The sequence below is a fragment of the Sycon ciliatum genome, chromosome 2 (genome assembly GCF_964019385.1).
Source record: "Sycon ciliatum chromosome 2, ocSycCili1.1, whole genome shotgun sequence".
NCBI lineage: Eukaryota > Metazoa > Porifera > Calcarea > Leucosolenida > Sycettidae > Sycon > Sycon ciliatum.
The window spans coordinates 46936329-46946936 of record NC_088644.1 but is presented as its reverse complement, the minus strand read 5'-3'; positions in this window follow the sequence as shown (position 1 = coordinate 46946936).

Here is a 10608-nt window from a genome sequence, read left to right as displayed (position 1 = left end):
CACACGAGCAGAGATGCCATCCGGTCCAGTTGCTTTTGATACAGCCAAGTTCGCCAAGTGCCGTTTGACCGTTGCTGCGCGGAAGTGAATGTGCTTTAGCGTGGCATAGGCAGGTCGTTGCAGGTCAGGCAGGTCAGCAGCACAGAGGTCGTTATTGCCAAGGCTACACTTGTTCGCAAAATGCGCTGCAAAGCACTCGGCTTTCTCACGAGAAGAGTGGAACTCTTGTCCTGCAGGGTTGGTCAGCAGGGGGATGTCAGAGCAACGTCCCTTGCCTGCTGCGCTCTTGATGGTTGACCACCACTCTTTGTCCCGGAGGGAACCTGCAGTAAGCTTGTTGCGAATTCTACGTTGATGTGCTAATCGCGCTGCATGACACGCTTCCACTTCGTGGTTAACAGTTGTGATGTACTGGACCTTGTGGTTATCGTTGCGGGGATTGCGTCGCCACAGCTTCCATGCCCGCTCCTTGGCATGATTGGCGTTAGAACAGTCCGGTGTCCACCATACAGGGTTGGATTGGTGCACCACAAGCTCTTTGGATGGTATGAACTGTTTCATTCCATGCATGATGACATCAGTTACGCGCTGACAGGACTGCTCCGCACACCCATGGATCTTGGCGGGCCAGTCTATGTTGCGAAGGTAGGCTCTCAGGCGGTGCCAGTCAGCAAGGGCGTATTTCCAAACCTGTCGAACAGCAGGATCTTCGCGTCGTGGATGCTGTTGGAGAAACTCGGCAATGATAACGGCATGATCAGATCGTCCAAGTGGTGCATAGGCTGTGGTGCATATGGGGTGTGGGAAATCGGAGGTGATAAGATCGAGAGTATTGTTGCCGCGGGTTGGCTGGGTGACATGCTGGACAAGATGATGTGCTGCACAGACTTCCTCCAGGCATTCGCCGGCTCGGGTAGTCTTGCTACTCTGTAGCCAGGCTGAATTATGCACGTTGAAGTCCCCTGCAATTATCACATTGCTGCCAAGACGGCGGACATCATCCAAAGTGTCGTCTAGGTAGTCCATCAGGCTGGTGTCTGTCTCTGCACAAGAGCCAGGCCGGTAGAGCGCACCCAGAACAGTCTTTGTTCCGGAGTGCATTGCCAGGGAAATCCATAAGAGCTCGTGATCACGGCAATCTATATCGTCGTGGTGGGTAATGGATAGTTCACTCCTAGCCCACACTGCCACACCGCCACCATGGGCATCTCGATCCTTCCTTATAGGGGGTGAGTATCCTGGGATGGTCAACTCATGGGAGGAATTATCTGAGCAGAGCTTCGTTTCTGTAACTATTGCCACGTCTACATTATACTGCAGGATTGCATGCTGCAGGGCACCTATCTTGTTGCTCAGGCTGAATGCATTAGTCACTAGCAGTCGCAGAGGTCTGGAATCCATCATTGGGCATGAGAGGACTGGGCATCCTGCTGGGGTGGCTGCGCATCATGCTGGTCATGTTGTGGCGCAGATCCGTTTGATCTCTTCAGGTCTCCAGCCTCTGGTGGGGAGAGGTGGGAGTTTCTCCGTTTTTGGCCACTGTGTAGTGGAGTGGAGATGAAGTCTGCCGGTGGTGGTGGCGGCGGTGGTGGTGGCGGCGGGGAGGAGGAGGACGTTGAACCCGGCTGCTGTTGTTGCTGTTGCTGTTTAGTCAGAACACTGGCAGAGGTGCTGTTTCTGCTGCTGTGGCTGCGACTGCTGGTGCTGCCCTCAGAGCTGGTTTCTAAGAACCTCCATGGCCTGCAGTATACCGGCCTTGGCCAGAAGTTGGGCGCTGTCACTGTGGAGAGTGAAGTGGCATCGATGGTCACTCTTGCGGAAGCACGCCCACTTTCTGACAGCCATATACTGCAGGTGTGGACAGGAATGGAGGCGCCCAGGAAATCACTCCTGGTTTTGATAAATTGCCTGAAGTGGCTCTCAGTGCTATCTGTGGCGATATTGCCCACATACACCACAGCGCGCTTGTTTTTGGGTCGTTCTGAGGAGACAAGCTTCCATGAGTCATCCTCAATAACATGGAAGATTGGCTTGGATTCTGTCACATCTGTCTGGGACTTGGTGGGGATGGCATCTTGGTCGCCATCCCCTTCACACTCGTCACTGCTAAGGGCGCGCTCACACTGCGACCAAAACCAGCGTCCATGCGGCCATGCGGCCAAGTTGCATGGCAACGGCATGAACTTGACCAAAACGTCGCGGCCACGTTTCAAATCGTGACCGCGACCTCCGGAGGGGGGTGCCACGACTTGGCGGTAACATGATCGTAGACGTGAAGCGTATTTGTGTACAACCTGGCCTGAAGTATGTTCAATTTCTCAAATTCCGGTGTGTTGATTCATGAAACTCGGCGGTTGTCGATGTCATCCTCGACATTTCACATTCTTTTAATTTTGTTGTTGTGGTACGTCCTGCATATGCATGCACGCACGCACCGCCATAATGCATTCTTTGCCCTTTTTGGACGATGTCATTTTTGTTGTTGTTTTTGTACTTGCTTCGTTGTCAGTTGATCGAGTCAGTGACCAATTTCTACAGTGTACTCGTTCAATAGGATGGCAGCTTGGTCTGGCTTTTCGGTTTGGGAAATCATCTTTCTCTACTTTTCTGCGATGATGGAATGCCATACCTCAAGACATTTCAGTTACATATCATCGGAAAATACAGTTCTCATCTCGGCAACAGACGAAAGAAACCACTACCGGAATTTCCACTGCACTGGCACTTGCTCTGACCACGAGGTCAGGAAAGCGAAAGCGCTTGGATGTCAGCGGCAGTCTCTCAAGAGTCCAAACCTATCCGATTGTATGAATTATTTTCGTTGACTTCAAGAATACGAGCCACGAGGCACTTCCTCCAGCATGCAACATGCGAAAAATTACATCCAAAACGGGCCACAACTTTGTTAGGAAACGCACGAACTCTTTTGGATACGAACTGCAATTCGTAAAGTTTGTGTAACAACTTCACGTCTACGCGTGTACGAGGCCTAGTGTGAGCACGACTGCCACGTTTCTGCGTTTTGCTGACGCATGGACGTGTGCTCATGGTCGCAGTGTGAGCGCGCCCTAAATAGGGAGATGTTGCAGGGGACGCTGCCATCCTCTTCACACTCGTCACCGCTAAGGGAGATGTTGCAGGGGACGCTGCCATCCTCTTCACACTCGTCACCGCTACGGGAAATGTTGCTGGGGACGCTACGGGACATCGTGGTGTCATGCTTTCGAGTACCTGTACCCGCACTGCCTGCTTTGGTACGCCTACGCGAAGGTTGATCCCCACCCGTACCCTGCTGTGTTTGAACTGGCCTTGGGGTAGCTTTTCGCAAGGCAATGGCGGATTCAAGGCTCGGAGAGACACTAACTCTTCATTCACATCTTTGAGCTGCCTTGACAGCTCGTCAACCCGTTTGTTTAGGCGCGTCTCCCGATCAGCCGATTCCAAGACAAATGCGGCCAATGTTTTCAGGATTTCTACTACAGATACCTCAATGCCCGGCAACGATGCCATCAGCCTCAGCTCTTCATCACTCAGGGCAGTCGCGCGAGTGTTTGTTCTCGTGGTGGCCCCAGGCATGGCGGAGGTCACCAATTTCTACGAGCACTACTAAAAAACCTTACTGCTACCCTACGGAAACTACCTCCAGTCCGGCCTGATGCCGGCTGGGCTCTACCAAGAAAGATTTACGGGAGCTTCAAAAAGTGCAACCTACCCCTACGTAGTGTTATAATGCTAGTTCTACTGTATGATGAGATTGCTTGTACTTGTAAGAATATATTTAAATGTGCACTTGAAACCAATGTTATGATTTTGAAAACATTGCAATTCATTCCTGTAGGCAATATATTTTTCTTCTTTTACTTGACCACACTATAACCGATAGGCACTGTAGATCTACACTGTAATAGCATGCATACTATTTAACGCCCATCTTGCCTGCCTTCTTAATGACGGGCCACAATGTACCCGGTTAAAACAGCTCCTTTTTGAAAATGTTTTCGATGAGTGATGTGTCGCTTTGTTTTGCTCTAATTGGTGCTTTTCTCCAATGTCATTCAGTCGTATTTATTCATTTCAGCTTTTATTTCTTGTGTACTTGCATACTGGTATTAGTTTAGTCCCACAATCTGCGATAAAATGATCCGTTGTAGCACCTACTCCACTTTTATGTTTATGTATCTATGTCATTCTGATCTCCCCAAGTTGTACAATGTACTGTTGAGATACCGAATTCAAATAAATCAATACCACACCATACCTTACCAGTATGCCCTCTTGTAGGCCTTGACAGATTATGCTAGCATACTTTTTCGCATAATTCCTACCAAAATCGAATAATCGCGTAATTCGAGGCAAATTGCATACGATTTGCATAAAATTGGAATAACTTGCCTGTTCGCATCAAATTACACACAGTTGTACATGTTCTACAAGTACAAGTACAAGTAGATGCACCAGGAAGTCGTAGGTTTACGACTCCCTTGATAACATGTCCAGTCCACTACAATCAATGACGGTCGTAGCTAGGTCGGACGGTGCGTTGACCCCGTTGAACTTTTGCTACTACAGTACAACACCCTCTACAAAACAATTCCCCTGTTATTTGCACAGAACCATCATGTACATTAGCAGCATATGTGAGCATAATGCGGCATAATATGATAACTTATAGCATAAAAATAGCATAATTCTGCAATTTTTTCAGCAATGCGAAAAGCATAATTTCACGAAAATATTAGTATAATCTGTCAAGGCCTAGCCTATTGCCGTCTTGCCCTTGATGACCGTGATGACTGATGTTCTTTTTTCGTCCAGTCCGCGCGTAATCATGGTAACTGCCATCATTAATATCATGTTACGATTCATGTAGGACCAAGGACCAGCATTACGTCATGTTACGATTCATGTAGGACCAAGGACCAGCATTATGTCATGTACATGTACATGTAGATCTATATTTTTTTACTGAATACCACAGTACCATCAGATGCTGCACAGCGGGGGCGGTGGCATATTGGATGGAAGTGGGGGCGGGGCAAAAGTAACTCCTCCGACCAAAGGTCTCGGAATCATCCTTACTCCTGTGCGCCGATACATAAGGAGAAAAGAAACATGTGCATCCAAGAGGGAGGCACCGGCTTTGCAAACGATAATGGGGAGAATTTGAGATTGAGATAGGACAAAACAATAATAAAAGCAGTGCACCGTAGGAAGATGGAGAGAACTGATAATCGGATTTTAAGGCTGAGCGAAGGGGATCAAAGAGGGGTAGAAGGGAGCTGGAGTGCGGTCAGTATACTGTAATTAGGCTGGTGTGTTGGCAGAGATCATAGCCTGTCTGTGGCCCACTCCCACTTGCTGCGCCGCAAGTGGTCGTTGACGTTTTTCTTGAACGTGTGCATACCTCTGCGAGAAGGGGGAGACTGCAGAAGGGTAGGTGGAAGCTGATTCCACGTTGCGATGAGGGAGTGGGGAAATGAGCGGAGCGTGTTGTTTCGTGACTGAGGAGGAAGAATACTGGTGAGTTGCGATGGATGATGTGTTGCAGATCTGGTTGTCTCACGAGTAGACATGCGGCATTGCGGCGCGGCTGCTGATGGTGGCAGAATGGCTTTCACCATTTCCGGACCCTCCACAAAGTGCAGCTTGTACAGAAAGCAGAGCCCTGCTACGGTACGGCGAATGTCGAGGCTCGGGAGGTATGATCCATCTCCAATTATGTGCAGGGCACGGCGCTGGATGGCAGTGAGGCGGGCCAAGGTGGTCGGGGCTGCGCTCATCCACACCAGCATGCCATACTCTAACACGCCCTTCAGTGGCGTGTCCAGGATTTGGCTGAGGGGGGGGGGGGGGGGGGGGGGTTGCGGCCGGGATCAAGGCGGGATGGGGTGGGGGTACATGACATCATGCTACTGTGCCAGGTCAGCCATTTTGAAAACCGATGTCAAGAAGCTCCTCCTGTAGCCTCCTTCTTCAACAGTTATTCACCCGAACGGCCCCAGAGACTGTTCCGGAGGATCAGCGCACCACACGGGGACAAGTGTCGAACTTGCTTCAAGTTCCCTTTCTTCGTGGGCCTGCAGGACGATCGACCATGATGTTTCGGGGAAGCATTCTCTGGAACGCTCTCCCCTCTGATTTTAGAGTGATACGTGTCCCTGGTCCCTTCCGAAAAGCTCTTTCTGCCATTGATGTACTTACTTTGTGAATATCCTCGTTAAACTTTTATTATCTGCCATAAATTCCAACCTTCTCATCTATCAATCATTTGTGCATGCATGTCTATAAAATCAACCACGTGTTCCTGACTCAATTGTCTTTCTATTCTTTGACTCCATGAAATTATTGTCTTTCTATTTCTGACTCCATGAAATTGTCTTCATCTAAATTTTTCCTTTTCTTCTTTTGGTCCTTTCTGTCTTATATTATTATTATTATTATCATTTCTTGTTTTCCCTTGCTTATCATCCCTTCATCATTCTGCGAGAACCTGTCCTATGGGCAGGTGAGACCTGTCCTATGGGCAGGTGAGAAGGCATCTCTGCCTGTTCATTTGGTGAAGTAATAAACAACAACAACAACAACAACAACAACAACAACAACAACAACAACAACAACAACAACAACAACAACAACAAGCCGTACATCTCACACACCACGAGCAGTATTTCTGTACACGCAGCAACAATGTACATTTTAGACTTCAAATTTGCCGTTATGTGAGCGAATCAACTGCAATTATTTATGCGAGTCCAACAATTTCTCACCGCTCTCAAAGCATCCTTTACATAGGCAGCGGTACTTGTGACTGTGCGCTGTTCTTCATGTTCTGGCTGCTCGCTGACAACAGGTTCTTCCACGTCTGGCGGAGTGTGACTGTCAGTCCGCTCCGAAAGTTCAACTGGAATAACAGCGACTTCATCACTCCCACTGTTTCCTGTTGGAGCGGCAGCAGGAGTTGCGCCGCGACAGGAACGCTTTACAAAAATTCCAGGCTCTGCTGGCTAGAGCTTGGCCTAGTCCTTGAGACATCGAAGAAAAGCCTTCGAGTCAACCAAAACACGATTCGAACGCGTAACGAGGATGATCGCCTGAGCCCTCGGCATTCGAACCGTGTTTTGGTTGACTCGATCGAAGACTTTTCTTCGATGTTTGTACCGTTGAAGACGCGTCCCTGCACTGGCTGCAGGGATCTAGGGATGACACTGACACAGTCAGGTCACCGTGTTTCTGTAGCCGTGCATGCTCACTGTACTCTGTAGACTGTACTGTACTAGTCTGTAGTGTGTACAATCAACACCAGCTCGACAACCGTACCGTGCAACCGCTTTTGGACAATCGTTTCAGGCCGCGCGCGTCCCGAGCGCGGTCTAGCTAGACCCGGCCGCGCCGGCGCCCTGCCTTTTATTTTTCGAAACCTAGGTCGAATTTTTTGAGGGGGGGGGGCGCGCGCCCCCCGCGCCCCCCCCCCCCTAAACCCGCCACTGAGGGCGGACAAAGCCATGGTACACGATTGCCCGGTGCTTTGGGTCTAGCACAGCCGATGCCTTGGGGGGAAGCCGAGCCGCTGGGCTCCGCGTACTACAAGCTGTCGGATATGGCTGCGGAATGCCAGCTGCCTGTCGAAGGTGACGCCAAGAAGCTTGAGCTCCTCTGCTACAGAGCTGGAAACTGAAATCCGACACCCTAGCGTCTCGTACGAATCGCTAACGCGGCTAGCGCACAGCTACGGTGTCGGATTTCAGTTGCCAGCACTGTACGTAACGTGTATCAACATGAGTAGAAGGTACGAGGGGGGTTCTAGCACAAAGTTGAACCCGGAAGTGACCTTTCGATGTGATGACATGACCCTGTCACTTTTTGACGTGACCCTGTCACTTTTTGACGTGAGCCTGTCAGAAATTGACAGGTTATTTCGACATTGCAATATTTTGACGTGTTAACGTGTTTGAATCACGTGCTTACCGGAACTGTCATGATTAAACTATTTTTTGTGATGAATATGCATGTGGGGTGTTGTGAGAACTCAGTTTTGCGATACACGTCATTAGAATATGATGAACCTTCGTTTTCATGTAACACTCGCGTTAAACACCCTATGATGTCATTACCTACTCTTCTGAATCATCATCCTAATGTGTATTATGACATCATGTTCCGATGTGGCATGCTGTAATGGATCTCACTCTTTATATGTTGATATTCTCTAGTGCTATTCCATCATTTTTCATCATGGATATTGAAGAGCAGTTTCGGATATTGCAAAGTTACAAGGAGAGTTGTCTCGCCTACAATGGTGATGATGCCTGTCCATCTCCTCCTCCTCCCCCTCCGAACTTGGATAAGTGCTGGCACAACCATCAAGTAGTGAGCGAAGGGCAGTACGTGTGCACAGCGTGTGGACTTGTTTTGGGTCATGTGTTACTGAGTGAAGTCAACTGGACTGATCGTTGTGTTAAAGCTCGGACGTACTCTGCCCGCGAGAGATTGAATGCTGTTGATAAGCATCTGGTGTGCTTCATGAAGAGGACTGGTATTCAGGTGCAGCTGCATGGAGTGCAAGAACGACTGCAGTTTGCAAAGAAGGATAACAACTACAAAAGTCTAAACTATGCCATCGCCCTGAGATGCATCTACCACGAAGATGAAGCAACCTGTCAGAAGCTTCGAGTATATTTACCAAAGAGCAACGTGGCGTGGGCACGCTCCAGCAAACTCATGAACTGTATGCCTGAACAGTTTGCTAAAGCTTGGTTGCAACAGCTCATGACTGGCACCAGAGCGTTATCAAAGGCTCAGGCTGTCAGATTGCGTGAGAATCTATCCAAGTTCAAACCCGAACAGGTGGAGCTGATGCAGCGACTGATCAGGTGCTATGACCGCACCGCCAGCGAGCGTGATTTGGATGCTCTGCCAAATGACTTGCGATGTGCTCTGTACCGCTTCTCGTGTGCAATAGTCAAAATGCAAAAGGGTATAAAATAGCTTCAAGCTCTTCACTGGGTACACAGTTGAAGAATGCAGCCTACCCGTTAACTGTAATCATCATCATCCTCATCACCCCTCATCCTCATGCCTTTGGGAGTCTCACCCATTTGGCTGCTCTTGAGCAAGCACGATCATGACTGTGCTCTTGGCGCTTTGCTGCGCTGCGCTGCAAGAGGTGGAGTGGAATCGTCTCTTGTCCCCTCAGTACTCTTCCATCAAGGAGCTGATCAGGATCTAGTCAAAGTCATGAGTGATGAACGTCTGAAGTTCATTTTGATGTCAGCCAGGAACCTTGCTGCAGACAAGAAGGTGATGCTAAGGAGCACGGCTCAAATGCTGATGCCAAGTTTGACAACACCAGATTGTAGTGCGCGCATCATTCAAAGTCTACCTCGCCTTTTCGAGATGACCAGGCGTAGCCACCACAATCACCGTAGCGTATCACTCCTTATCGTTCTGGTGAGTCAGCTGATACATCTCTGCGAGCGAGCTGTTCTCGGAGGACCTCTACTGGTGCGGAACATCGTGTCTTGCTACGAAATCGAGCTCCATAAGACCGCCTCACAGCAGTGCAACCAGAACAATTTCATGGCATATTCATTATGTTTTATTGCCTTCTCTTCATTCATGTATTTCACTATGAACATTTCTTGAAAGTGATGTATGAGCACCTCTCAGTTCAATACTCTTGGTAAATGAAACGATATGAACCATAAATGTGGTAGTTCTTGTACACACCCGTGATGGTGCCATCCATGCGGAGCACGGCATGACTTTCCAGAATTGGGTGTGTAGTGAATGCAAGCGTGCACTTGTTCTTGCGTGGGATGTCCTTATAGGACATCCAGAAGCGTCGCTCCCGGCCTCCTCCACGCTCTTCCACATTTGCAGGATATCCCACCAGCATGTACAGCCCAACCGGTACGATAGAACCGCGATCCACAGATTTACCATAAGGAAACTCTGCGATCATCAGCTCCGTGTCTGCATGGGCCTCGGGTAGTGTACCCTCCACGGTGCGAATCTTCAATCCCGGGCTGACGTCTCCAGTCGGTCCTTGCAGCCCCCGTTCTCCAGCCGGTCCTTGCGGGCCCCGCTCACCTTGCACACCTGGTGCGCCTAGCAAGCCCGGTGAACCTCGCTCTCCTCGGGGGCCCCTCACCGTTGCAAATGCCACCCACTCGCCGCTCAGCTTTTTGTAGACCAGTCCGTTGTCTGAGTTGAAGAAAAAGTCACCCGTCCTGCCATCGCTCTCGTATGGTGCGTGACCAGCACCAAGCCATCCGAAACCTCGATCTCCTTTTGGTCCTTTCATTTTTCGCACCTCCAACACCTCGCGTCTCAATGCAGATGCTTCTTCTCTATCGAATTTATGTGCCTTCAGAGTTTGCACATCATGCATCACGGTGTTTTCGGTCCTTTCATTGCCCATCAGTACTTTCAGTTGGGTGAGATCATCCTTGATCTCTTGCACCGCACGCAGAGATGTCATCTTGGCATCGCTCTCGTGAAACTGAGATATCCAGAAAGCCATCTTGTCCTAATAGAGAGGAGGTAATATTTTTTCTCCCATTAAGCAAGGATGTCTGTGCTTGTCACTAATAGAGATAGTAGGGAATA